A 26,178-nucleotide genomic window follows, 5' to 3' on the forward strand; every position below is an offset into this window, starting at 1 on the left:
TAACAGCAATAGCAAGACATGCATGATTTGTATAAGATGTGATGATACTCCATGAGTTCTAGGTGTTATAAGCACATATAACTAACTAGCTCAGCCTCACAAAGCTAAATGTGTCAGAATATGACAGTCATTTCTTTCCCTAAATATGAAAAGATGTAAAGATATTATTTAAAATGTCATACTTTGGATGTCTGAGATATACCCCTATAATCAAACATCCACAATAAATGTTTAGATTATGCTTCTTGAAGACAGAGAAGCTGAAGACGTGTTTCAAACATGCTAAACACATCTAGAGTAAATCCTAAACATTTTTCAAGCAGAAAGGCTGATTGTTGTTTCATAATGAAGGGTTATAGCTAAGCAAGTACTTCGGTATTCTGAGCACATAATGCAGAGCCCTGCAGAAAGAGCTCTTGACTCCAATTCTGGCATGCTCCCTACACCGGGACTGGTGGAATGTGTGAGTATGAGGGGGCAGTATAGGGTGCCTATGGAAGCTCAACACGGTGCTGAACTGGGGGAACTTTCATTCAGACCCCCATTGCAATTTCCTTTTGACTCCCATATACCAGCAGAGTCAGGGTTGGAATCCCACATCCAGTGCCTAGAAATGACCATGTTCTATTAGTTTGCCTCCTAGTCTAATATTTTGGCTAAGAATTGTCTTAACTCCTTACTCAGTGGTTCTCAAACTGTGAGTCCAGACCCCAAAGTGGGTCACGACCCTGTTTTAAGGGGTTACCAGGGCTGGCTTAGACTTGCTGGGGCCTGAAGCCTGAGCTCCACCTCCCAGGGCCAAAGCTGAAGCCCGAGGATTTCAGCCCTGGGCAGCAAGGCTCAGGTTACAGGACCCCTGTCAGACACTGAAGCCCTTGGGCTTGGGTCCCCCTGCCCAGGGTGGTGGGGCTTGGGCTTTGCCTCCCGTTCTCACCTGAAGCAGTGGGGCTCAGGTGGGCTGAAGCTTCGGTCTCCCCGTCTGGGGTCATGTAATAATTTTTGTTGTCAGAAGCGGGGTTGCAGTGCAATGAAGTTTGAGAACTCCTGGTCTAGACATGATTGAAAAATAAGCCTTTTTGTTGCTTTGTTTTTGTTTTTTAATAGCCATGGTTTCATATTTGATGTACATAGTGGTCAGACAAATTTATTTGACTGTGATCTTCTGTTAAAATCTATCAATTGTCTTCTGCATGACTATGGTGTTATGTGCTGTAAGACAAGCGTTCCTCCTTCCTTTATTAATTTTGATCAATGCTGGTGTGAAGAAAGGGTAAACGTTTTCCCTCACTAGAAGCCAATTACTTTGAAAAGGTGTTTCCCTAAAATGGAATGTCATATTTATAACTGCATAATTAATACATATTATTTTCACTCTATAACTGTATATTACAAGTTTTCTAGGTTATGCTTCTTGGCCATTGCACCCCTGGATTCCTTTGATAAGGTGCTTTGTCATTTTAAGAGAGTTTTTGGGTTCTCGTCCCTTTGAAGATCAATTTTTACTCCCGTTCTAGGTATTCTATCTTGTGGCATGTTTGTGTGAGTTAATGTGATAGAAATGATGCATGAAAAGTAGCGAACTCTTCCTTTAATATCTTTGAAAGGCCCTGAACTGACAATGAGCTCCATGTGAGCAAACTCCTGTGTCCGTATTTAGCCCCACTGACTTTAGTGGAGCTTTAGGTAGCGCAGGAGTCTGTCAGTGCAGAGCTCATTGGAGGATGAGGGCATTAGACTCTGCATCTTTTTGTCTCTCTCTCACCCTCCCCAGCAGGGCCGGCTCCAGAGCCCAGCGGGGCAAGCACCCGCCTGGGGCGGCCCTTTCCCGAGGGGGGCGGCGGGCTGGGCCGGCGGACCTGCCGCAGTCATGCCTGCGGGAGGTCCACCGGAGCCCCGGGAGCAGCGGACCTGCCGCAGGCATGACTGCGGAGGGGACGCTCGGCCGGCGGCTCCAGTGGACCTCCCACAGGCATGACTGCGGACGGTTCGCTGGTCCCGCGGCTCAGCTGGACCTCCCGCAGGCATGCCTGCGGCAGCTCAACCGGAGCCGCCGGACCAGCGAACCGCCCGCAGCTGCAGGAGGTCCAGCCGAGCCGCGCGACCAGTGGACCCTCCGCAGTCATGCCCGCGGGAGGTCCGCTGCTCCCGCGGCTCGGGGGCGCCTGCTTGGGGTGGCCAAATTTGTAGAGCTGCCCCTGCTCCCCAGGACTAGGAAAAGAATGAATGTACATAATATCTTTGCTAGTTTTGTCAGCGCTGCTTGTTGCCTGGCTACTGAAGGCCGGACGAGCTAGGTGAGCCCAGCTGGGATTAGGAAGTCACAGTGCAGCAAACTGTAAGCAAATGCAATCAAATGCAAGTCAGCAGGAAACTGCAGAGGTATAATCAGGAACTTGGTGGAGAGAGTCCATCTAGCTAGGAAACTCTGAAAGGAGGACCAGGAGCCAGGTTCAGAGCTGGCCAGTAAAGTCTTACATCACTTTTGGGAAAAACACTGTTCATGATAATTTTAGTTGTTACTTGGATTTTGGTTCTTTTCACCCTTCAAGTGTGAATACGTTTTATTTTCTTTTTACTTCAGCTTTTAAATAAAATCTAACCTGGCTACTCAACCTTTTATACTTCCACAGACATAAATACCAGCTATCTATATCCTCTGCTAGCTACATTTTTAGAAGGATAGCATGGGCCAAAGGCTAAGGTGCTAGTCAGAAAAACACAGATCACAGCAAATATGCAGATTCTTCCCTACACACTCCTCACCTATCCATATCCATAATCTGCTTTCTCCCCAATGCAGATTACTCCTCCCTCTGTCTGTTCCCCAAGTATTCAATCCTCACCTTGGGTGCCTTACTCACCTCTCTTGCTCTGACAGCCACTCTTCTATCCCACCTCCAATGTAGGCAGAAACCATCCTACTTTTTACCACCAAAAATGCTTATGATGGGAGTCCAAATGAGCAGAGGAGAAGGATAGCATACATGCCCTGGGATTTGCCCAAAAAAAAAAAGAATTAGAACTTCCAGTGAGAGCAGTTTCAGTGGTTTGGAGAAGGTGGAGTCCAGACACTAGAGAGTCCAAAAGAGAGTTAGAGGAGAGGAACTCAAAGCAGTGGTTGTAAACAGCACACTTGATAGGCTTAAAGGGCTGGGAAGAAGACAGCAGTTGAAGAGGCAGGTGGAATTTTGAAGCTTGCTTGTATTTTGAGAGGAACAGGCCCAAAGAAATCAAAAAGTGAAGGAGGGAGAGGGCAGTGTGGGCAGGAGGTTAGCAGGGAGGAGAGGATGATGTCAGGGAAGCATGTGGAGGGGTTGAAAAACAGATGAGAAACCTGACATCAGTGATGGGACAGGAGGAGCAGAAGGGGATAGGAACTGTGATGGATCTTGCGGTAGTGGGGAGTGGTCTCTCCTTGAAAAGATAGGTGAGGTTTTGAACAGCCGTGAAGGAAGGAGGAATGCTTTTAGGGAGAATCAGAGGAAGCAAACGAGCAGTGGGGTTTGGGGCATGTGAACCACTGAGTCTGGAGAAATAGCACTATTTTGGCAGATACGGCAGAAGTAAAGAAACGGTGCTTAATTTGTGCCAGGGCTTAGCAGGACTGAGACCCAGCACCTCTAGGCTTGACAGTTCATATCCCCAGCACCTCCAGGCTTGCCATATCAGTTATGAAAGTAAAAAAATTGCTTGAGCCTTGGCACCTCTTTCATTACAAATTAACCACTGTGAAGAAAAGAGCAAATAATAATGTATGACATCTGCAAGGTCATGGGACTTTCTCCAGAGCAATTCAGTGGCTTCGGGAGCGGGACTGGAGGAAGTGTGTGCTGGAGTTTGGCAAGATGGACACTCCAGTGAGGGAAACGGGTGCAGAGTAGAATGAAGGGAATTAACAATGGAGTCAACAGAAGAGTGGTACAGTTGAAGAGGGCTGAGAACAGTAGACTAAGGGCCTGAGACATAAAGTCTTGAAATTGGTAGAGAAGTCATAGGTGTTGACGAATTGGCACTCACAACAAAGTTTGGTAAGTGGCATGTGGTTTGGGGCAAATGGGTGATGCTGAAGGAGATGATGTCATGATGAGAACGATGGAACTGAGAGGTAAGAGAAGGGGCAGTGTTTATTGTTCAGTGATCTTTCTGCTCCTTCATTGGGTGTCCTAAACTTGTAATTTTCCTGTTTTAAAAAATAACATTGTTTTTTCAAGTGAATAACCATTTGTGTTAAGATTTGTGAAATATCTGGAACATGAAATCTTTCTTAGAAATACTTAGAGGTTGTCTGAATATTTGTGAACAACAAGTATGATCCAACATTCACAGGGATCCAAACTTGGTGCTTTTATTAACAAATAACTTTAAAAAACATTAAGCCCATTGAACGTAGTGAAATATTTAAAAAAATAATTTCTTGCTTTCTGTATGAGTGAAATTCACATGTAACAAACCTGTTAAGAATTTTTAAAAAACATGATTGCACAGTTTGTTATGATTTTTATAAAGAAACTTTATTATTTAGAGATACATGTTGAAGCATATTTTCATTGACAACAGTTGCTGATTGGAGTTACTCCTTATTTATATTGTTTTGAGAGCATAATCTAACACAAGGATTTTTATTATTGCTGGCTGCATCTGAGTTCATTGTAATATTTTCCTGTGGATTAACTGAGATATTAGTAACAAGTAAGAGAATCCATTTGGAATTTGTTTAAAAAATACTTTTTACTTTCTTCTCTATTACTCTATTCAGACCAAATAGAATTCTCTTTGTCCTCTTTCTTTATATTTGTAACTTTTTCCATTACTGTTTTTAATTTGAAACAAGCAATGCTTGTGCAGAGACATTTTATTATGAGGACATTATGGTCTATGCCAAACATTGTTCCACTAGCTCAAGCTAGAACTGCAAGAAAATAGTCCAGTCTATGCCCCTTTTTTGGCAGTTAATTCCTAGTGCTGTTGTTACTGTTAAAAGAACTTATTGCAGTTTAATACTGGTTAACTTACACAATTTTTGTACTAGAAACTGTCTAACTAAAAACAGATCAGTGTTGATAATACTTTTTCTCTGCTGCTCATGGCTCTCTGGAAATATATAAAAGTTATCAAAATTAATGGTGTAATTATGGATGATAAACACTAATGGTCCAGTGTGCCCCCTTTTGGATGCTGATCCTAAGCTCTTCATTCAAGGCAATGGCAATTTTGTCTTGAGTGAGGAGCTGAGAACTTCAGTGGGACTTGCTCAGTGGGCAGAATCAGAGCTAAAGCTACCTGGATATGTATCATAAAACAAATACACTTCTGCTATTCTGAGTTCTATGAATATATCCAAAGAGCATGCAGTTGATTTTGGCCTAATAGCACATTTCAACTATTTTTCATAATGTGTAATTCTCGAAGAGTCATTTAGCAGCTTCTAATTTCCTTCATCCCTATCAATCTGGTCCTAGGCCTGGTATAAAGACTGTATGATATAAGTGATATCAGAGTATTAATTAGTTCTGGCACTACAGACAAATATAGCTGTCTCAAAAATGGCAGCATACTTACACATGAGTTACTACTGCACTTGGAGTGGAGAGGGAGAATTCAGGACTATCTACAGCACATACTTGATGTTGGCTTACAATACCACTAGCATGGACCTACCCATCTATAATGCTCCCATGATTTCATTTGTGCTATGAAACCAACTTGGCATCCTCCCCTTTTTTTGCAGAAGTTAGCTATGCTGATATAACGGACAATTTCTCTGCAGGGAGAATAGAACTCTTTGAAAAATTAAGCCTGTGATGTTTTACATGCAGATGTCCAATAAGTAATTATATCAGCAATTATTGTGACAGTCCTCATTAGAAGTGGAAAATAACATTACAGGCTTTCTACAAACTTTAAAACTTTTAAATGAATTTGCTTTGATCACATTCACACCCTCTCTGTGTTCGATTTTTTAGGTTATTTGAGTGATCAAATTTTGCTGGCCGAAGTTAGCAGAAAGCCCTCTTCCAAATTGCCTGCCTATTCTTGGAGACTGAATTTTAAATTTGCATGTGCAAGTATTCATGCTGCAACTGCTGGCATGCTCATCCAATCAGGGAACAGATTACTTACCTGTCCAATCAAGGAGCAGAAACAATATCAGGTGACTTTTTTGACTAATTTAACTAAGCAGCACTCCTAAAATTTAGAATATTTTCAGTCAATCCATAGACTAAAATAAATTTAAGATATTTGAATAATACACACCTCTGACAAAATCATGACCCACTCTCAGACATTCTATGCAGAAAAAGCAACCAAATATTTCCAATAAATCATTAGTTGCAATTTTATGTTCCACTCTAGTCATCATCACAGTAACACCAGAGCACAGAAAACAAGTGGTCATAATTACCTACACAATTTGAAGATTTAAAAAGACTTCCAATGCCTCCACACAGCTGCTGGGTAAAACTTGGCAGCCCTGGAGTGTAATTAGAACATAGATGGAGGAAAGCAAAGGTAAGAAGAGCCAGAGCCAGCAGTCAGGAGATGGGAAAGCAGGCAACCAGCAGAGAAAAGCTGGCAGTTAGGGAAGTCAGAGGCGCTCTCAGTGCTAGAGTTAAGGGAAATGGCAGCGTCAGGACAGCACAGCTAGGAGTGTCAGGAGTTAATGTTATTTCCAATGTACTGTATATTAATTTTTATTACATAGATTGTACTTTGTTCTGATCATATCCAACTCAAATGAACCTTATGGCAGCAAGGCCTGGGAAGTTCCACAAGCTTCCTAGACTGTGCAGTCCAGGAGGCTGTTCTCATTCCCAAGGGAGAAATAAATGCCGTTTTGAGTAGCAGCCATAAAACTCTGCATTTGGCATTGCACAGGAGACAAGGCTCTGTGATTCTACCCAGATCAGTCGCCAAAGATCAGGCACTTGTATATGTACCTTGAGTAATAGAACATTACCTCGAAAAGTGTCTTAAAGAGACCACGTCCTGTTGACAGTAGAGCAGCCGTCTTCCTTTATAGAGAGCCAAGATGAGAGGGGCCAGGAGACTCCAAGTTTAGGCCATGCCTCCAAAAAGATTATTGTGGAGAATGAGGAACCCAGCTGATGCCTGCAGAGTAGTGATCAAGGCACTTCCTCACTGAGCACTGTGGGTGGCAGAAAGCTCCTCAACCTTTTAGGTAAAATTTGAAATGTTTTTAGCTCAGTCTGTTCAGATGAGGCTTAAGGATGGGACCAGGGTTGTAAAAGACCAAAGACTCCTGCATGGGACCAAAAAGCAGAGGAGCAGTAGATCCATTGGCATAGTTTCTGGGGCAATTTGGGACAAATGTCCTGGGACAATTTCTCCTAATAAGAAAGGTTTCTTAAAAATCATCTATGGCTAAAAGACCTTCCTCTGGGGAGGTTGACCTGCTATAGGACCAGCAAATGCTGCCTACTGGTGCTTAGGTGGCCTAGAAGTCTGCATACAATTTCTGCCTGACTGAGGTCAAAGCTTTCAAGTTGTTAGTTGTATATTGTAGTTAACCCACTTGAATCATTTCAGCTGAAATAAATGCAGTATTGTATGTTGCTTTTCAACTGTAGTGGATTTACAGTAGGGATGAATTGGCCTACAGAATGCAATATTGTGCCCTACTTCCAAAAACAGGGTGAAGGAAGAGTGTGTTTTGATGGCACCGACTACAGAATAATGCCTCATGTGGTTTTGACTAAAGTTCCATGTGCATCTTTTGTCTTATAATTTAATGAATTTGTATTGTGCTAGCGCCCAAAGACACTGGTCAGGATTGGAGCTAGGCGTTATGCAAACACATAGGAAGATGAAGTCCCTGCTCCAAAGATTTTATAATCCAAAGTCCTGATCCTGTGAAGATTTGTGTGTGCTTAACTTTAAGCTTGTGAGTTGTCCCATTTAAGACAGTAGACCTACTCCTGTGCTTAAGGTTAATGTATGCATGCTTATAGGATTGGAGCTTTGTAGGATTTATGCCACAGTACACTGATTATACCAGGGGTCGGCAACCTTTCAGAGGTGGTGTGCCGAGTTTTCATTTATTCACTCTAATTTAAGGTTTTGTGTACCAGTAATACATTTTAAGGTTTTTAGAAGGTCTCTTTCTATAAGTCTCTAATATATAACTAAACTATTGTTGTATGTAAAGTAAATAAAGTTTTTAAAATGTTTAAGAAGTTTCATTTAAAATTAAATTAAAATGCAGAGCCCCCTGGACCAGTGACCAGGTCCCAGGCAGTGTGAGTGCCACTGAAAATCAGCTCGTGTGCTGTCTTTGGCACACGTGCCATAGGTTGCCTACCCTTGGGTTATACATTCATCTGTGAGCTGGATACTTAAATATTCCTAAAGCTATGTTTACCTAGCTGACTATGTAAACATGAAAGGTTATGGAGGAACTAAAATTAAAGAAGGGTAACATAATTAATGCAAATCAACATGTATTTATGGAAAATAGATCTTATCAGACTAATCTGATTTTTTTTAATGAAATTACAAGTTTGGATGATAAAGGTAATAGTGTTGACATAATATACTTAGACTTCTGTAAGGGTTTGACTTGGGAATGCAAGATATTTTGATTAAAAAACAAGAATGATATAAAATGAACGTGGCATACATTAATGGATTAAAAATTGCCTAATGGCTAGGTTTCAACATTTAATTGTAAATGGGGAATCACCGTTGAGTGGGTGTGTTTGTACCTGCAGCCATCAGTTCTTGGTTTTATGCTATTTAACATTTTTATCAATGACTTGGAAGAAAACATAAAATCATCACTGATAAAGTTTTCAGATAACACAAGAATTGGGGGACTGGTAAATAATGAAGAAGATGAGTCACTGATTCCAAGCGATCTGGCTTATTTGGTACAGGATGGGGGACTATCCTGGGAAGCAGTGATTCTGAAAAAGTTTTGGAGGTCATAGTGAATAATAAGCTCAACATAAGCTCTTCAGGATATGTCTGCACTGCACAAAACAAAACCACAAACCTGCGCTACACAGACTCAGGCTTGCGGGGCTTGCATTACCATGCTAAACATAGCCATGTAGACATTCCCATTCTGCCTGCAGCTCAGGTTCAGAAACTCATCCCTACCCCCAGGTTTCAGAGCCTGAGCACTAGCCCAAGCAGGAATGTCTACACGGCTATTTTTAGCATGGTAGCATAAGCCTAGCAAACCTGAGTCTATAGAAGTGAGCTCTGAGACTCACTGTTGTGGGTGGATTTTTTTGCAGTGTAGGTATAACTCCAATATGGTGCTATGGTCATAAAAAGGGGAATCTCGAGTAGGACTAGAGGAGTTATTTTACTTCTTTATTCAGCGCTGGTGTGACAGCTGCTGGAATACTGTGACCCGTTCTGGTGCCCACAGTTCAAGAAGGATGTTGAAAAATTGGAAAGAGTTCAGAGAAGAGCTGTGAGAATGATTAAAGGATTATAAACCACGACTTATAATGAAATATGAAAAAGCTCAATCTATTTAGCTTAACAAAGAGAAGGTTAAGTGATGAATTGATTACAGTTTATACAGATCTACATGGGGAATACATATTTAATAAAGGATTCTTCAATCTAGCCAATAAAGGTATAACATGGTACAATGGATAGAAGTTAAAGCTAAACAAATTCAGAATGGAAACAAGGCATAAATTTTTAAGGGTAAGAGTACTTGACCATTGGAAAAATTTACCCAGGGCCATGGTGAATTTTTAAAATCAAGATTGGATGTTTTTCTAAAAGCTGTGCTCTGGGAATTATTTTGTGGAAGTTCGATGGCCTGTGTTATGCAGGATGGCAGACTAGATGACCACAGTGAGATCAAACTCGTTGATCACAATGATCCTTTCTGGCCATGGAATCTATGAAGTTGATAAAGGCAGTGAGTTCCTTTGAATGTGACAAACAGTGACAATTGCTATCACAGCTGCATGGTCCTGAAGCTAGAGACTTGGACAGGCAGTTAGTAGACTTGGAGTCTATTCCTGGGTCTGCCACTGACCTGCTGTGTGAGCTTGGGCAAGTCACCTAATCTCTCTGTGCCTCTGTTTCTGCCCCCACCATTATCTGTATCATTTATTCAAACTGAAAGCCCTTCACGGTAGAGACTGTCTCTTGCTATGGACATGTACAGTTTCTAACATACTGGGGCTCTGGTCTTGCTGGGGCCTCTCAGTGTTAATGTAATACAATAATAAATAATTGCCTACCAACATTCTCTTTCCATTCCAAGCACAATAGTGACTAGTGGTCAGTGTGGATGTATGGACAAGAAAGACATGATGGGAAAAGTCTACAGTTCCAAGATTAATAACTCTTGTATTAGCTACAAGAAAGTCTCCTTTGAACAGGAAGGGAAAAATGATGGCACGAAACCTGTGGGGACAAGGGAGAGAGGTGAGCAAAGATAATAAAACATTTGTAGAAGCATTTTCTTCTCATAACAATTTATCAGAGGGAGCCCAAGTAGTGTGCACAAATAACGCATGAAACAGAAGAGGAAACAGTCTCCCCTCTTAAAATAAGGGGCCTTTATGAAAACAAACAAACAAAAAAGAGACTGACAATGACATACATAAACACTGATAAAATGTATAATAGCTCCCCTCTTCTACATAGGGAACTTACAGTCACTGTACAAATTTAATGGCTAGTTTTTAAATATAAGCATAAATATATTTTCACCTTGCAATGAGTAAACAAAGTGATATATGTACAGATATAAAGGCACTTAAGCATTTGGGTTTCTTTATAAAAGGAGACACTAGTACACATAACTCATTTGCTAATGTAATTATGAAGCAGCAGTGGATAGCTGGTTTCAGAATATGGATTAAATCCTACTTACAAATGAGTCATGTGTCTCTTACATGCTCTGAAAATGTTTCATTCTGGAAAGTTTTGTTTAATTATTTCCATGCTAGTATATAATTGCCTCTTCTGTTTTTTTAGAAAGCCTTGATCTTCGTTACAGGAATATATGTTTTATACAAAAAAAAAAAAAAAAAAATCTGTTACAAATATTTTTTGAAGTAGCAGAATCATAGATCCATAGAAATTAGAGATGGAAAACACTATTACTGTTCTATAGGCCCACTAGGCCATCCCACTGGGCCTTACCAGACTGTTCCCTATAGTACACTGTCTTGTGCTTTCTTCCCAGCCTAAGCTTAAGGGCTTGATTCAGAATTGTGTTTCTCTAATGAGTGATACTGGCATAAAACTAGAGTAATGCCATGGTGAATCTGGCTCTAAAACATCCTAAGTGATGAGTCTTCCACCCTTCCCTTCCTTCTAAATCCAAAAATATCCTTCTATAAGACTGAATATCAGGAAGTGTTTTCTAAGTATTGTTCCCTTTGTTAATTTTATCCTGTAACTTGCTAAATCATAGAATATCAGGTTGGAAGGGACCTCAGGAGGTCATCTAGTCCAACCCCGTGCTCAAAGCAGGTCCAATCCCCAACTAAATCATTCCAGCCAGGGTTTTGTCAAGCCTGACCTTTAAAACCTCTAAGGAAGGAGATTCCACCACCTCTCTAGGTAACCCATTCCAGTGCTTCGCCACCCTCCTAGTGAAAAAGTTTTTCCTAATATCCAATTTATACCTCTCCCACTGCAACTTGAGACCATTACTCCTTGTTCTGTCATCTGCTATCACTGAGAACAGTCTCGATCCATCCTCTTTGGAATCCCTTTTCAGGTAGTTGAAAGCAGCTATCAAATCCCCACTCATACTTCTCTTCGTAGACTAAATAATCCCAGTTCCCTCAGCCTTTCCTCATAAGTCATGTGCTCCAGACACCTAATCATTTTTGTTGCCCTCCACTGGACTCTTTCCAATTTTTCCACATCCTTCTTGTAGCGTGGGGCCCAAAACTGGACACAGTACTCTAGATGAGGCCTCATCAATGCCAAATAGAGGGGAATGATCACGTCTCTCAATCTGCTGGCAATGCTCCTACTTATACAGCCCAAAATGCCGTTAGCCTTCTTGATAACAAGGGCACACTGTTGACTCATATCCAGCTTCTTGTCCACTGTAACCCCTAGGTCCTTTTCTGCAGAACTGCTGCCTAGCCACTCAGTTCCTGGTCTGTAGCAGTGAATGGGATTCTTCCATCCTAAGTGCAGGACTTTGCACTTGTCCTTGTTGAACCTCATCAGATTTCTTTTGACCCAATCCTCTAATTTGTCTAGGTCTCTCTGTATCCTATCCCTACCCTGCAGTGTATCTACCACTCCTCACAGTTTAGTGTCATCTGCAAACTTGCTGAGAGTGCAGTCCATGCCATCCTCCAGATCATTAATGAAGATATTGAACAAAACCAGCCCCGGGACTGATCCTTGGGGCGCTCTGCTTGATACTGGCTGCCAACTAAACACGGAGCCATTGATCACTACCCATTGAGCCCGATGATCTAGCCAGCTTTCTATCCACCTTATAGTCCATTCATCCCGCCCATGCTTCTTCTAAATAATTTCTTTCTCTTTGACTACACATAGACAGGTAGTATATCCCCACTAAAATGATTTAGCCAAGCTAAACTCTTTTAATCTTTCCTTATAAACTAACACCCTAATCCTCTAATAATTTTTTTGCTCTTCTCTAAACACTCTCTGCTTTGTCACAATATAGTGCCTGGAACTGAACATGGTTTTTGTGGTGGCTACACACCAGAACTATATAGATTAGGACTGCTAAGCTTTCTCTGCTTCTGTAAATACCTTCATACTTAGATAATAATAAAAATACCATATCTAGTGGTTTATGGCTTCAAACTGCTGCATAAATATAATTCACTAAGCAATTCTTTTATAATTTAACAGTGTTTAACCTTAGCTGTTATTTTAGATCAATGCTGGAAAACAAAATGTACAACTTTAGTATATTTAAACAGGCAAATATTTCAACAAACCGTTCATTCAGGAGTCTATGTTCCTGACCCTTGTTTATGTTGCTGATGTTAAATAGTGTTCCAATAGAAACCACAATGTGCTCAATGTCTAAAAACAGGGGTAAACAGAAGAGTTGGATTATTCAGGGGGTTGGTAATGTAAGATGGATCCACTAATCTCCTGGTCTGTTGTTCAAATCAAATCCAATTTAGTAGTGACTGGAAGTCATTACCATCTGACAGGTGTACAGTGGCCAAAGTGAAAATAATTGCTTACTTCTGTTTACTGCTCAGCTGGTAGTTGTCCATATTACAAAAAACATGACTGTACCCAGTACTATCTTTGGCCTTTCTGCCAACATGGTTACCAGGTACAATCATGTTGGCAGAGAGGCCAAAGATTACTGTACAATAAGAGATTGAATTTGTTTCTTGAAATGGCCCCAGTCAGAGCTGAGGCACATTGTTGTGACAACATGGAGAAACATGCACTTTTGATGCCCTTTTTGTACCTAGTCTATTGATAAGAAAAGGGTTTAAATTTCCAGTAGAGATGGTCCTTGACCAAATTCTTGCATCCAGACAATCCCAAAAGAAGTTCAGATCTGAAGCCAAAAAATTAGCAGCTTGTCACTATGCATATAAGGGCCTGATCAGAATTTTCAATTCCTTTTCCTTACTCTGAACTCTTTACTCTGAACTATTGGTGATGCTGGTGGCTGGATTGCACAGGAGGGTAGAGGTAGTCAGTCTAGGCATCAGCTCAGCTGCATTGCTACTAGAGGGCTTCTCCTCTGGCCTTTTAATCTTGTCAGCTGCAAGCTTCTCTTCTTTTCCTCTGACTACAGTCAATGGGGATGTGACAAGGTCCAAGGGAGCTGCAGAATAAGGAATACTTTATCATCAGCATAAGGAATGGCCCTGTAGTTCCAAAGCCCAGGAAGACTGGATGTGTGCTGGATGAGGACCTGTTATGTATTACAGATGGAAAAGACAGTTGTTCTTCTTTCAGAGTGGTAGCCGTGTTAGTCTGTATCAGCAAAAAGAACGAGGAGTACTTGTGGCACCTTAGAGACTAACACATTTATTTGAGCATAAGCTTTCGTGGGCTAAAACCCACTTCATCGGATGCATGCAGTGGAAAATACCGTAGGAATATATATTTATACACACAGAGGACATGAAAAAATGGGAGTTGCCATACTAACTATAATGAGAGTAATCAGTTAAAGTGGGCTATTATCACCTTAACTGATTACTCTCATTATAGTTAGTATGGCAACACCCATTTTTTCATGTCCTTTGTGTATATATATCTTCCTACTGTATTTTCCACTGCATGCATCCAATGAAGTGGGTTTTAGCCCATGAAACCTTGTGCTCAAATAAATTTGTTAGACTCTAAGGTGCCGCAAGTACTCCTCATTCTAGTTGTTCTTCTGTGACTGCAAATTGAGATTCCTTTAGGTAAAGTAATCTCTTTACATCACTTTATGATGATTGCTGAAAAGTGCAATTTTTCCTGTTCTGCTAGATCACTTAATACAAGAAGCAATACATTCTTACTGCAGTATATTAAGGAAATCTTCATTATCTCCCAACTCCCTTTCTGCCAACATGGAGGGATTTCAATTTTCAGCACTCAAACTGTTTTCTCAATTCTATATATTTATGACAAATCTTCCCTCTCCCTCTCCAAATCCTAATGCACATCAAGAGTGAAATACAGACAGTTTAGCTATTTCAGGAGGAGGGATGCACATTTGTACGTTTCTCCAGAATGTAGCTGCTCATTTCAGAATTCAAAAATATCTTTTTGCTGCTTCGCAGTTATACAGATTTTGAATTCACTGAAATAGAATGTTTCCTTCTCCTTTGACAATAACATTTCCTAAAATAATTGAAGTTTGAATTGAATATAGCATAAGGGCTAAATATCAATGTGGATAATTATAGTGATCTTATACATTCCTCATAAACCAAATCCACTAGTATAGCCTTAGATGGAGTGATGCATAGTTGACCTTATTATACGGTTTCTTGTAGTGTGACAGCAGACTAATACTTTCATGTGAACAGTGCTGACAGTAAAAGTCAAGGAATTAAGAGAACTGGGTTGACAACAAATCTGACTTTGTATTGCAATGTGAAAACTGTTAATGATAATGCATATTATTACAGTCAATGCATAACACAAGGATTGAATCTGTGCAACACAATATATTAGATTTATTTCAATTTCCTTCCCCCCCCCAAATCACTTAAAAATGGGAATTGGATATATGATGGTGAAACAGCAGTATATACTACCCTCCCCACCCCCTGCCCTTTCTCTTTCTGAAAAGTAATTTGGTTTGAATGTCTTTTTCAAACAAAAAGAACAGGAGTACTTGTGGCACCTTAGAGACTAACAAATTTATTTCAGCATAAGCTTTCATGGGCTACAGCCCACTTCTTCAAATGCAACTGTAGCCCACGAAAGCTTATGCTCAAATAAATTTGTTAGTCTCTAAGGTGCCACAAGTACTCCTGTTCTTTTTGCGGATACAGACTAACACAGCTGCTACTCTGAAATTTTTCAAACAAATAAGCATAATTTTTTTTCAAAATTCTTTCTGTACTATTGTTGTGTATAACTGGGGCTATACTATTGTTATGGCAAAAAGGTGCTAATGGCTTACACATCAGGAGTCATTGGTATAGAAGCACCCAGGATGAAATTCCCTATAGAAAGAGCTGAAGATGTCTCTGTCCAGAGAGTTGTTAGGGTCATTGTGTAGGTCGAAGCACTCTGCTTTGTCTGTTTGGAGGCACGATGGGAAGGGTGTTTATTTTAAAGTAGCTCAGTAGGTCTTGCCTATACTGAGGATTAACCCTGATTTTAGCAGCTGGGGAAATTGTACCAGTGTAACTTCCTAGAGTAAAATCCTGATTCCTGCCCCTACTGAAGTCAGTGGCAAAACTCCTATTGATTTCAGTGAGGCCAGGATTTCATCCTATTGTAGACAAGAAAAGTCACAATTTCCACTGGTGAAGCATACCTAAACTTCAAGCCAGGGGTAAGCTCCACCAGTGAAAGTTACATCTTTCTTTGCTACATTGGGGATTTGCACCAGTGCAGCTATCCCCTTGCTGGCCATTAATGGTTGGAATCAGGGCTAATCCCCATCAGAGACAAGGCCTGATATTCTAATACTGACCTTTAGGATGACACTTCCTTGGAACCAGGTGTCATGCTCCCTGTCTGTTTTCCCATTGCTGGGCAAGTGATTTACATGTACAACTCTGATTAATGCTAATGAGAGTTACCTGCATACATTCTTTGTTAACTGACAGGAGGATCAATCATTCAGTTTGTCAGGGAATCTCAGAGGGCATGTGAAAGAGTAAGGAGGATAAAAAGCGGTCAAGAGAAGAAAGACTAAGGCCACGTCTACGCTACAAATTTTGGTCCACACAAGTTACGTCGGCATAAAGCTGCCACAGTTAGTATATCGCTTGTGCACACGTGTCCTTGGCTCCTTGCATCGGAGCTGCATGTACTCACCAGGAGTGTTTTTGTGTTGATGCACAGCGCAGTGTGCACCATGGGTAGTATCCCATTATGCAACCTGCCACTGTCCGGCACACTGTCTTTTGGGAAATTTTGGCAATGCATGGTGGGGCAGAAATGAGTCACACATGGGTGACTTGGAGATGGGGTGAACTTCCTAGCGTCAACTGTCTCCATCCCATAATGACATCTATATCCCATAATCTTCATGCCTTTTTAAAAAAATCTCATGAACCTGCATGGCCTTCCTCAATACCCACTATGTGACAGAGGCAAGGAGCCTGCACAGCTCTGCATTATTCTCAAAAGTGTTGAAAGCACCAGGCACACAATCCCCTGGTATTTGCACTGCTGGAAGAAGAACCAGATCAGCAGTGAACATGATGATTTTTTGGAGGACAGATTGCTGTGGTACATAGCAAGAACCAATTTAAGGTTGTTAGTGGTGTTCTCTGAGCAGCTGTGGATGCTGGAGGGCCTCTTCTGGGCCCAAGAAATGAGCACTGACTTCTGGGATTGCATCATAATGTAGGCTTGGGATGATGAGCAGTGGCTGTAGAACTTACAAATACACAAGGGCACATTTTTGGATCTGTGTGCCGAGCTCATCCAGCCCTCCAGTGCAGGGATACGAGAATGAGAGCTGCACTGACAGCCGAAAAGCACGTGGTGATCACACTGTGGAAACTTGAAACACCAGACTGTTATTGGTCAGTGGGAAATCATTCTGGAGTTGGAAAATCCACCATGGAGGCCAGTATTATGCAAGTGTGCAAGGCCATCAATCATCTCCTGCTACACAGGACTGAGACTCTTCTTGGCAATGTGCAGTTCACAGGGGATAGATTTGCAGCAATGGGGTTCACGAACTGCGGTGGATCAATAGACGGCATGCATACCGCTATTTTGGCACCAGGCCACCTTGCCACAGAGTACGTCAACAGAAAAGGCTACCTTTCTATGGATATGCAAGCATAGGTGGGATATGTCTCTGACATCAGCGTTGGCTGGTCAGGGAAGATGCATGACCTCACATCTTTAAGAACACAGGATGGTTCAGAAAGCTACAAGCAGGGACTTCCTGACCAGCAGATTACCATTGGAGATGTTGAAATGCGAATAGTGATCCTGGGGGACCTAGCCAATCCCTTGCTCCTGGGGCTCATAAAGCCATACACTAGCCACCTTGACAGCACTGTCAATGAATCCATTAATTTTGCAGTGCTTGATTATTACACTGTTTGTCACTTATCCTATGAGTTGTGTCACACTGTACAATAACAAGTAAGTGTGTGCTTTCAGAACTGCTAAGCACTCTGCAGCATATGTTGTGAACTAATAAAGATGAATTATTTCCTACATAATAGAATTTTAGTCAGTAACTAAACCAGTGCAAAGAAAAATCTGTGCAATTTAAAAGAAAATACATTAAAAATTGAATGGAGCAGTACTTAAGGGGAAAGATCATTTATGTCCATTTTAGCTACACATACAACTACTGTGGCTTTCACAGGTGCTTAATGTCCCCTGGGGTGGAATGGTAGGGGTAAGGATGCGGCCCCTAATGCCAAGGGAAATATTGAGGGGAGTGTAGGGAGGTGCTGTAATGGAGTGCTCTGTGACTGCAAAGAGAGGTGAGCCCCTGCCTGTTGAACCTGCAGGTGCACAAAACTCTGCAGCATCTGTGTTGACTACTTGTGCATCTCCCTGATCTTTTCCTGCTGGGCCTTTCTCCTGTCTGCTCTTTCCTTCTCCAGGCTGCCTATGATGTTCAGCCTCCAGACCCTTGGCTTACAGTCTGATGTAGTACTGGCTTGAAGGATCTCATTGAACATGTCTTCCCAAGTCCTCTTCTTTCTCTTCCTTATCTGGCCGAGGCATTCCAGGGGTGCACAGGGGGAACCAGCTGCAGATAAAATACACAGAGGTACCACTGTCCATGTACTCACAATAGAAAGTGAAAGTTAAGAGTCAGAACTCACTTCCTTTGTTCCCCTAAAGTTTTAAACAAGATGTGCTTATTGACACTTCTGCTTCGGAGTGCTTGTGCACAGTGAGTATGGCCCACTGGGATGAGGGAAATAAGGAGGGAAGTGCCAAGTTGCATGAACCAAGAGTGTAGGGCAATGGCACTGAATACTGGCACCATTTTCCACAAGCGATTCCACAAGATTTTTGCAATAGCTCACTCCGGAAGGTAACAAAGGCAGAGAAAAGCCTTCAGCAGCTGTCATCCCGAATCCCTTGACCCATATGCTGCCAGCCTGTGTGTTGCAATGGTGCCTGCTAAAGTTATTGCTGACTGGCATGGGAAAGTGTCCTACCAAGAAGGAAGAAATAAGGCTGCCATCCCTAGGGACTTTTGGGAAAGGATCGCAGAGTACCTCCATGAAAGTTTTGTCAAGATCTTCCAGGAAGATCCAAGGGACATCCCTGTATGCATAAACAAACTGCTCTACATGTCCCTTTTTGCCTAACTCTACAGGGGAATGAAAAGTAGATAACAATGCTACTTCTCTTTGTTTTCCCGCTACCTCTTCTAGTATGAGTAATAAAACATCGATAGCTGTGTTCACTGAAGTAGGGACCACTATCAGTACATCATTTTAATGGGAAATATAATTACATACTGAGCCAACATTCCTTTCCCTGCATCAGGCTCACCTGTGCTTGACTGCTGGGATTGACCGGATTTCAGTGGAGTTTCAAACAGGTCCTGGTTTGCGGCATAGCTGGACCACCCCAGGCTCAGGTCCCTTCTTCTACTTTTCCTCCTCTCCATCCTCTCTGCTCACATCAGGGGCATGTTATTTAATTTCCTCAGAGGTAACCATGGCGGTGTGCGGAGGGGTCTCCATCACATATGGCATGCAGCTCCTTCTAGAAGCAGCAGGTCTGCAGCTGAGCACCAGATTGACTGTTTGTCTCCCTGGCCTTCTGATGTGCCTGACGCAGTCCTTCACTTTCATGTGGAGTTGCTGCTGGTCCTTGTCATACTCCTTCTCTCGCATCTCCCATACAACCTGTTCCTAGATGAGCGTGTGTCTGTAGCTCTGCTTGCACAGCCTCTTCTCCCTGCAGGCCCAGGAGATCCAATATCACCTGTCTACTCTAAGCTGGAACACATCAGGAGCGTGTAGCTTGCATGGTCAGCTGGGCAGTTGTACACAATGGAGAGCTGCTAGGTGTGCTTGGAAACTGGACAAGGCACCAGCTTGGAAATACTAGGAAAAGGCATTTCAAAAATGTGCAGGGCTTTAAAGCGTGTGTGTGTGTGGGGCGGCCTTCTGGTCTCTGTAACCCTTGGGCAGTGGAGCTCACAACTGAGACCAGAACATTCAGTGTCTGGCATTGTGCTGGAGAACTGTTAGGGTCAATGTAAGTAACAGTGTGTACACTCGTGCTGCATTGACCTCAGTACATAGACTGGCTAAACACCTCTCGGGGAGGTGGTGTTAGTATGTCAGCATAACAGGGCATTTAATCAACGGGAGACAAATTTAAGTGTAAATGCATGCACAGGTAAGTTGACACAAGGTGGCTTACATCAGCCTAACTTTGTACTATACACCAGGCCTAATAAGGATCTGCCTATGCACAGAAGTTGCAGCAGTTTAATGAAAGGTGTGCTTTTGCAGTAATTCAGTTAAACTGGTGCAGCTTTCTGCATGGACTCTGTAACATCAGTTTAAACCTGACTTATCTGGGGGCTTGAAGAATTGAAAGCTGTCTCTTAGTGCTCAGTCCTACAAACAACTCAGCAGATACTATGCCAAGTCTTGCTGACTCCAGTGGGACTTTGTGAGTGTAAGGGTCCTTGCATGTGTATCTGTTCCCACTCTCAAGACCCTTAAATACTCTTTCCTTACCTAATTGTATTACAAATAATGAGCCTCTATAGTTCCTTGGCAAAGTGGAATTCTGGCCTAGAGCCTAACTGCAAGGCATTTAAGGATGTAAAATGTAGAAATAATATAATTTATTTTACATTATTGGGAAGAACTTTTTCACTCTAAAGAGTTTGTATTGATTTGCAGAACAGAAGCACAGAGAAAGACGAAAACCCTATAGGCCCCAATTTTCCTCCCTTACTCATGCTGAGTAGTCTGTTACTTCATGATTGATTTCAGTATGACCATTCATCCAATAATGGATTACTCAGCATCATTGAGGCTGAAAAATCTTGTTCATATGATTAAATATACGGACAAGGACACCTTGATAAAGAGGTGTAAAGCAGGGAGTGGACACATGCACGTGTTACATAATTCTGCATATCTGAAGTTGTTAGTATGCCTGAAACACCAAATATTCCATAATGTCACAGTTGTGCTAGTTTATTTACTGTTAAGTGGCTCACTGCACTCCAGCCTGTGATTTTTTGGATACATCTTGGCTGTCTGTTCAGCTATACTCTTGCCCACTCTGACTTCCTAAATACCAGCAGCCAGGTCCCCAACCTTGAGTTCTCACTCTGGCATCTGGAATCTCCAAAACAGGTGGTGAAGATGCTCTGTTCCCCAGCCAGGAGGGGCTGAAAGCACTACAGAGACAGCACAGTCAACAACTGGAGGAGGGAGCAACTGCCATCCCTGTTTGGTTGGACACATGCAGTGATTGTGATAGGGACTAAGAAGGACCTATGCACAACCCTTCTCACCAGAGGAAAGATTGCTATCGGTTGGAGCCTTAGGGCTGGTCTACACTTAACATTTAGGTTGACATAGCTATGGTATTCACAGGTGTGAAAAATCCATACCATTTAGTGCTGTAGTTAAGCTGACCTAACCCCTGTTGTAGGTGCAGCTAGGTCAATGGAAGAATGCTTCTGTTTACCTAGGCATTATTGCTTGGGGAGGTGTTGTTCCTACAACAGTAGAAGACCCCCTTCTATTGCTATAGGGTGCATCCACATTACAGAGTCATGACAGCATAGCTATGATGCCATAGCTGTGCCACTGTAGTGTAGACATGGCCTGAGAGGGAGGGCAGTGATAAAAAAAGGGGGACTCTCCTGGGGTGTTGTACTCCCTGCTAGGTAGCACCTCCTTCTGGCAATTCTGGGGATTAGCTCTGCCCAGTTCAGCACCCTCTTTCTTCTCTCCTACTGTTGCCCCTCTCTTCCCTCTCACAGAGTTGCAGCATGTCCGCTTTGTGACTTGACCCTCTTGACACTGTGATTTCCATATCCTGGGGAGTCTTTCAAAGTACCTCTGCACAAGCAGTGTCAGGCAGTCCTCACGCCTGCTGCCCTGACTATGATCACTCTTGCAGTGGCTCAGGCAGCTTTTGTATTCACTGCCCAAAGCAATATCACTTTGCAGTGGTTGGTAGGGGAACCCAAGCCAACCCTCTACTCTGGAGTTCCTGTCTAGGGCCATACAGCAAGCAACAGACACCTAAATGCTCTTGTCCCTGGACTACTTCCTACTGTGCTTCTCCAGCCTTCATGGTCAGACCTCTCTCTTAGACCTATTAGGTAAACACTTTCTCAGAGTTTCTCCTTCCTTCCTAATGGTGCCAGACTCTTGGCTTTATAGAAGCCCCGCTCCCCCCATTCCCTCACAAGTGAGCTCCCTCCTAATTAGTGTCCTCTATACATCTTAAATCTCCCCTGTTGCCAGTTTAATTGGTTGATTGGGCCCACCTGACCTAATTCAGCTCTTTCAAAGTGGGTGTGTGGGAGTATACCACATGACAGGGACCCTTACAACACTACCCTGGTGTGGGATGGGAAAAGAGAATTCAGATGATCTATTGGTAATGCTCTGAGGTAAGTTGCTATTAGACACTCTAGCTGCTCATTAATTGAAAAAATTTTCAAGATTAAAAAAGTTTACCACTTGTGGTAAACTGTAACTTTGCACTTTAAACACCATTTGCTGGGCAGCCACAAATATGAGATATGTAACTGTTAGCTACCATCCTTTTAAGTGATTTCCCTTTTGATCAGGAATAGATGGAATGGTTACCATAGTCATTTGTGTTGTTACGATGCTAATGTTGGAGTTTATTAATGTTAAGGTTGAAAATGTCAATTGTCTTGCTTGCAGTAATAATATTCTGAGCAAGTAGTCCGTTTATAATGTCTAGAAACTGTCTGAGTAGTAAATATGCCCCAGCTTGTTATGACTCAGCTCATAAAAGACAGAATATTTTAGTACAATAAAAGAATGCTGATGTCTTTTTTCCAAATTTCTCAAATAACAGTTTTAATGGCACTAAAGCAGAGTGTTTCTGATTGCTATTTGTCATCACCCCAGCTGGTACAGGAAAAACAGTGGCTGGGATTTTCAAACAGGGCTGCAGGAGTTAGGTGCTCAACTCCCATTTAATTTTAGCTGATTGGGGCCAGTTCTTATTTAAACAGACTGATTCACTTTTCTCTAAAGCCCTGATCTTGCAAGGAGTTCTGCGTGGGCAGCCTCCACATTGCAAAATTGCAGTGTAACAGTAGTTCTCTCTTCTCTTAAGACTGTTTTTCTTTACTAATTTTTTTACATCTATTGCATACACTTGTTAATGGTCACTGGACTGTATATAAACACTGGCTTCCTAAAACATCCCCACTCACTGATGCCCTTGTTTTGACAAATGTTCTCATTCCTAATACTAAGACTAATAGGGTGAAACTTTACTGATTCTGTAACTTTCATTAAAAAACAAAAAAAAAAGTCAGGTTAAATTTTGTCCCCATCAGCTTTCACAGTCTTTTTTAATGCTTGTACCGTAAACAAGGCCATGGTAGCTGTGAAAAGGGAGTAAGGTAATAGTAATTCCGATATGAAATGAAAATGGGAATTATTTTATCTAGTTAGATTTTTAAAACACACTTATCTGAGTTTTAACTGTATGCACAAATAAATATCTACTAAAATTACAACCCTAACCAGGCCAACAGGAAAATAATGGACTCAGCCTTTCAATGAATCCATCTATTCATGGAGACCACCACCACCCAGCTGGATTATCACTATCCACTTCCAGTGCCATAGGCCCCTTCACATTCCTCTCTTTCCTCAGAAACCTGGGGAAACAGATGGTTCTTACAGCATGCCCTGAAGATCATCAGATTCAGGTTTTGTGCGACCAAGGTGTGGGAGATTGTAGGAGGGTGAATTAATTCCAGAGTCAAGAGCCCCCTTGCTATAATGTCCTGTGAGCACTTACCTCTTGATTAAATTGGTAGTGTAGCCAAATAAGACCTTAGTCAGCTTGATGGATCTCAAGTGCCAGTGGTATCACTTAGAGAAAGGAGGCCTTTCAGATGTCAGGACTCAGATCATTTTAGTGGTCCCTTCCAGGCTGCCTATATACCCCTGCAGATGCCCAAGGTTTAGTCAGAGGAGCTACTGTCTGCATCACTATACATCCCTCAGACTTCTTGCAGATACTCACTTGGCTGAACAGGCTAAAATGTACTAAATATTTTATTGCAGTATTTGCATAATACTCTCCTTGAACACCTTGCCAGACCTAATATTACTGCAGTGAAATTGCATACTCATAAAAGTAGTACATTGGACGGAGCTAAGAGTTTTATTAATAAGTACCCTTCTGCCTTTTGCTTCATATTAAATGCAAAAGGGACTTTGATAGCAAACTTGCTGACGTATTCTGAACAGTCACAAGGAGGGGAATAATACTGCTGTAATCTCAGTGAGGAGGGAATTACCAGAGCATGTGATGGTGTTGCAAGGCCATCATGGGATCAAGAAAAGTTCAGCTCATGCTGACTGTTATTGAAATAAACACTTTAAAACCATGTGTGACATATAGGCTATCTGTGTAAAAGGTGTGGTTGAAAGTGACACCAAGATTCTAAACTTGGCTCATTTATTACCTTTGAAATAAGCATTCTCACACTGGTGTCTGCCCTGCCGGACCACTTCTGCTTTCTCGGTTGTGAGGACAAGCTTACTCTGACACATTCAGCGATATTCATCCAGAGCAAAGACTGAATATGTAGGTTCTATGGTACAAAAACCATAAAGTTGCATTTAATTAATGTATTGCTATTTCTCTACTTGTTGCCCACATATAGTCTCCCCATGAAGCATCATAAATATGTTGAACATTACAGGAGAAGATGCTTGACAGATGCTGACTCTTCTATTCCTTGTCAATGATACAGTTGTCCACTGATGCCAACAGAGCCCTATCTTCTAGGTATGACTGAAAAACTCCTAAAGTCATTTGAAGAAACATCAGGAACACTATACTTGAAGGAATAATTCATTGTTAATCATATGTAATGTTAATCACAGGTTGTCTTGACAATAGTGTCCATCCAACCAAGATTAACATCACAACAGATGATAAATGAGGTCTCAAATGCAAAAGGGGTCTCAGTTTCAAAACAAGTTAGGAACTTATGCTGCAGTTGGTCCAGTATATCACTGGCAAAATTGTAGTTGCTACCTTTTCAATCTCCTTCCCCAAAAGATTTAAGAAGATTTAAGATTGGCCAGTAATAGGAAAGTACCCCAATGGCAAGAGATGGCTTGAGTAGGATGTGCACTTCATTACGTTTAAGGATGATTGAAACCTTCCTCTAGCTGTGCCATGATGAATGCCTGGTTTTGATGGTGTTACAGCCCTATGCTTGCTTTAAGCAGCCAAGATAGACTAGAGCCAGAACTGCATGTGGTGAGCCTCAGAGGTCCTGGAAGACTATGGATATCCTAACCAGAAACCAAGCTGAAGCCAAAGAGGGGGAAACAGTCCACTGGCACCCCATAGCTCTCACAATCAAAAGACCCACAGAGTGTCCTACATTGCTGTGTTCAGCACACAAAAAATCATCACAACCGAAGAGATTAGTAATGGGGAAGCTGATCTGGATTCATCAGACTAAATGCAATGTTAAAGGAGTTGACCCAGACAGTTACAAATAAGCATTTGCAAAGCCTCTGGCTATCCATGAATGTTTGTGAGTCAAAAAATGTACATGAATTTCAGTATGAATGATTATTCATCTTAAAATGTATATGGAATGTGTAGCATTCACTAGTCTCCTGTGTAAAATTTTACAGATATCCAATTAGAGAGCAGAAACATCAACACAACTCAAGTAGTAAGTAGTCAAAGCAAACAGCTAAAGAACAGCCCATTATAGCAAATGTCAGTTTCAGGTGGTGCAAATCTAAAGTAACTGTTTACTTCAATTGACTTACTCTGTACTTACACATGTGTAAATTAGATCTGAGTTTGTCTCATGGTCTGAAAACTATTCGTCCAAACTACATGGCAATCCTAACAAATGAAGCTGAAGAAAATCATGAATGATTCATTGATCCAAAAAAAAAAAAAGGCTACAGGTCTTATGAACCTGTTGTATTGAACAGTTTGACCAGCTCTACAATGGCTCTCATACACCCCTCTGGTAGTACCATACTCCAGGAGTAGCCCCACTTAAATCAATGGGACTGCTTGTGGGGTAGAATACTGAAGAAGAGTGGCATAATCTGACCCTTGGTAATCAGCACTTTAAGACCAATGGAACAGTTATTGAAATATGGGGGAAAGAAGTTTGTTGAACTGGCTATGAAAGATTTTTTAGTATGCTACGTAAACCTATGACTTCTATGCAGAATATTAAATCAAGCAAGGTTTCCAATGGGGGGGAAAAAGCAAGAGAAAGAATGTTGGTATTCAGGTTGTTCTTAAAGGCCAGTGACCACGTTGCTATCAAGGAGCCCATAT

Source organism: Mauremys mutica, chromosome 1 (assembly GCF_020497125.1).
Source record: "Mauremys mutica isolate MM-2020 ecotype Southern chromosome 1, ASM2049712v1, whole genome shotgun sequence".
Lineage (NCBI taxonomy): Eukaryota > Metazoa > Chordata > Testudines > Geoemydidae > Mauremys > Mauremys mutica.